Here is a 4,138-nt window from a genome sequence, read left to right on the forward strand (position 1 = left end):
GAAGAAGTTAGAAGATTCGCAGGGGCCTTACAGAGAGCTACAAAATGGTGCAGCAGCTTTGTCAAGAGGTCTCACTTTTGGAAATAAAGTGTGTGGATGTGTGTTAGTGCCTTGCTTGTACGGTACCACAGGCTGGTGGGAGCAGGTCCCTCACAATCCTGGGTGTCCCTGAGGAGCGTCACACTCAGCTTAGAAGATTGAAAAGCTGAGTTCCCTTGTTCCTGCTCTGCCCTCTTTGTGTGCAAAAGGACACTTGCCTCCTCTGTCTGCCTCCACATCAGCTGCAGTAGCTCCGCACCACAGCAGTGGTTCACAGTCTGTGACCTGTTTGCAGCTCATTCAGCACCCACTTGTGACATCCTCACAAACACACAGGTAGTATTGGACACAGCCCACATTATGCACTGTGGTTTCATATGCAGCCTACAGTAGTGAACAAGTTGAGAACCATTGTGCTCGAGATGCTCAGAAGAGCCAAGTTTGGGTTAAAGTTCCCCTCTGGCTGGTTCCCCACCCATTCAGCCCAGCCCAGACTCTGGGAATGGGAAAGAAAGTAACTTCTGGAGGACATGAAATACCCTCAACAAGTTCAGCAGCTCCAGATCAACCAAGAGATTATCAGAGTGAGAATCGGGTGCCAGATAGAGGGGTCTGTAACTGTACCCGCTGAGCCCCAGGGGAGGGAAACCATCATTCATTGCTTCTGTGAACTCCAGCACAGACAGAGAACTGCTGCCTGGTTCTTCTTTCCCCTGCAAGTTGTGTAGGGACAGAGGTCATCAATGGCCTTGGAAAGAAGCTGTAACATTTGTGAGTTCTCCCTGGTTGTTTCCACAGCTTTTTCTTCCTGTGCTGGCTAAAGTGGGGCCAGCCAGCCAGTCAGCTGCTCTGGGACTGTCATTAGGGCTGCAGGGAGTTGCCTCATCAGAGACCGAGGCTTCATTACCTGCTTGCCAGAGGGTGGTCTGGAGGGTTGTTACTCATTTAAACCCTGACAGTCTGACTCTGGGATTTCTGAGTGCCCCAGAACACACCTTACTGTCTCCTCTTCACTAGCAAGTAGCCCCTTTTTGCTTTTTTGTCACATGGCTGTCAGTGTGAAGAGGCACAGCGAGGTGAAGTGCATGTACGGTCCCCCGACCTGCTCATGAACTCTCTGCAGGGAGACACCAGCTAACCTCCTGCTTCTCAGAAATTTTCTTCTTCCTGTAAAGAATGTGCCAACAGGAGCTTTGTACTGCTGAAGGATTTGGGGAATGTGTCCTCAAATGTAAAGGTGAGCCCATGTAATGCCTTGAAAACAAAGCCTCATGGGAGCAAGTGAAGCAAAGCGTTTTCATCTCTTGTAAATAGCTTGTTGTTGGAAAGTCACATTTTAGGACTTTCCCCAGTGTAAGAATTGTGGAGTCTCACCAGTGCTTGAAGTTGTTGTGGGCTACAGGGCACTCATGACTGCTGTGTCAGATATGGATTACAGAGGGATCCCTTCATGGAAACATTATGAAGTGAGAAAGGGTAGGACTAGTGGTTGATTCAGCTTGCTGGAAGCCTTTGGGCTATACAGCGGTAAAAGTGGTTTGACTATTTCTTCCCCCTGCAGTTAGAACGTGGACCTAAAAATGGGTCAAGAACTATTCTGCTAGAATTCATCCTGGTGAATACCGAGATGCTGTACCTCGATGCAGAGCTGAATACCAGTGTGAACTGAAATCCCCTATGAGCTGGTAGCTGAAGCCCTGGAGTGCTTCAAACACAGGGTTCTGCCTATTGCAAAACCCACAAGACAGGAGAGGGACGTCTGGTGTGAGAAGCAGCCAGCAGGTGTGAGCGGCGGGTGGGCAGCTGGCAGGGGATGCGGAACGCCGGTCCAGCACAAAGGTTGCATTACCTCCAGTTCAGAGAGGGAATGCAGCAAGGGCCACGTCCACACTCGCCTGTTCCTTCTGGAAGGGGCATGGTAATGAGTGAGGTCGGAAGATGATAATGAGGTGCTGCCATCAACATGCAGTGCCTCATAAGCATAATGGAGCACAAGGCGATTGAAAAGTGCCACTTTCGAACCTTGTACCATCTGTGTGTGGGGGGGCCTGTCGAAAGGACCACCTATTATTCAAATGTCCCTTCTTCCTGTTTCGTTTTATGCAGGGGCGAGTGTAGACAAGTCGAAAGTGATGTGTCAGGGAGTGCAGGGACTGGGAAGACTTGGAAGTGGGGCATTTGAAGTGGATAGGGAGAAAGCTTGGGTGTGTGGATTGGCTCTTTCCAGTATAGGACGGCTGAGCCTGAGAGGCAAAGGGCACTGCTCCATCTGCTTGAGCGGGGACACTTACTGGAGGCTTGATTGTGACCTCTGGGTGTGGTATTTTCCCAAGCTTCTGTCATATGACTTTTCTGCCTCTTTCATTAAAAGCTCATTTTCTACACTCAGACTCTGTGCTTGTGAGTGGGGAAGCATTGCCCCTGCGAGGCACCCAGGGCTGTGAGAATTTCCCAGGCTTCTGGGTGGGGGCTCCAGCTGGTTCTATGTGAGATGGATGACAAGGGACCCCTCAATGTTGAAACAGACCCTGGTTGCTGCCGACTCGTTCTGACAAAAGGCTTACATTACACAGCTGTAGACCCTCTTATCAGACCGAGCTCCTTCATGAGTCCCTCAGTAAATCAAAGGGGTGACTATCCTCCAGTCTCTTTCCTAGAGTACTAGAAGTGGAAGGGACCTCACGAGGTCAACAAGCCCAGTTCCCTGCACGTTTCCTCACACGGACTCCCCAAATGTCAATCAAAACTCTAGTAGCTGAGATTTATTCCCCACAAAAAGATCAGTTGCATCTGTTTCGAGGTGCTATTGGTGCAGGAGTCCAGAACTGTTACAAGAGAAAGAAAAGAGAAATTCCAGTCTAATTCCTAAATGTGCTCATGCTGAGCCAGATTGGAAGGTTTCCCTTCCCCATAACTTCCAGCAGTTTGTGCTTCCTGGGATGCTTTTCTGATTAGGCCACGTCAAAGGTTTCTTTGTCTTTCCAACATTGTTGCTGCCTTCAGTATAGGTACAGGAGGAGAGGAGAAATGATCCTGTCAATGTCCCTTACTTTACACGCTCCTCTGGGTGCCAGAAAGATCCTGGGTGTGTCTCAGAACCAGGCACCTCAGAGCGAACAGCCCATCGAGCAGCTGCCTTTCATGGCAATTGTGAACCTGTCACCTACATGTCCCTTCCTGGTGAACGGCCAGGGATGGTAACTAAACATCTAGCTGGGTGTGGGTCACTGCTTTGTTGCTACTGCAGAGTTACTCCCTGGGCGTTTCTCAGATTCACAACAAAGAAAGAACAAACACAAAGAAAGAGCAAATTTTTTGTCTTCCAAGGTAAGAAATGTACATTTTTTGAGAGAATTTTATCCCTCATTGCTTCCACTAACTTGTGTACCCCAGTGGCCTAATGGATAAGGCATTGGCCTTCTAAGCCAAGGATTGTGGGTTCAAATCCCACCTGGGGTGAAGCTCTCTTTCCCTCTTGTCAGGCTCAAGGTAAAAGAAGAAAGTGGGCTTTCAAACCCACAGGGGCTCACTTGAGCAATTGTGTGCTAGGGTTGCTACCTGAAGAGCATGAGATTTTGCTTTAGGCAACTGACTTGTTGCATGTTAATATCACTGCCTCATTCAAATCTGTGGTGGGCTTCAGGCTTCCCCAAGCTCTGCACCCTGTCTGCAGGTGGGAGTGACTCTTACTCAGCAGGAGAACAGCAGGTTTATTAGCCGACAGGCCGCAGCATCTTACAGAAGTGTCAGTACAGCCGGCAGAGACAGCCAGTCCAATCCATGTTGGGGAGAGGAGGCCCCGAGGGGCCCCCAGAGCTGAGGCCTGGCCCCCTCCTTTGTCTCTGTCTCTCCCAGCCCAGACTAACTGCTTCCCAGTTTCAATCTAAACTCCTTGGGCTCCACCTCGCCCTTTGTCTGCAGTACAAAGGTGTTACCTGGTCGCCAGGTTACCCTCAGCAGGAGCCCCACACCCTCTGTGAGCCACACACACATGTACCCCTCCACATCACAGCATCTTCTGAAGCGGCGCACTCCCACAGCCCCTGCAAAAGAGAGGCTCGTGTGGCCACATCCTGCGTGTACCAGACAGAAGTTGGGT

General features: G+C 50.2%; 1 non-coding gene across 1 annotated transcript; it reads left to right on the forward strand.

Annotated features, from left to right (window-relative positions):
- The first annotated feature begins 3,425 nt into the window (after positions 1-3,425).
- Positions 3,426-3,498, forward strand: TRNAR-UCU (transfer RNA arginine (anticodon UCU)). Its single transcript has one exon. It is a non-coding gene; the product is annotated as a tRNA-Arg (tRNA).
- Positions 3,499-4,138: the final 640 nt, after the last annotated feature.

This window comes from Carettochelys insculpta, unplaced genomic scaffold (assembly GCF_033958435.1).
Source record: "Carettochelys insculpta isolate YL-2023 unplaced genomic scaffold, ASM3395843v1 scaffold_0035, whole genome shotgun sequence".
Classification (NCBI taxonomy): domain Eukaryota; kingdom Metazoa; phylum Chordata; order Testudines; family Carettochelyidae; genus Carettochelys; species Carettochelys insculpta.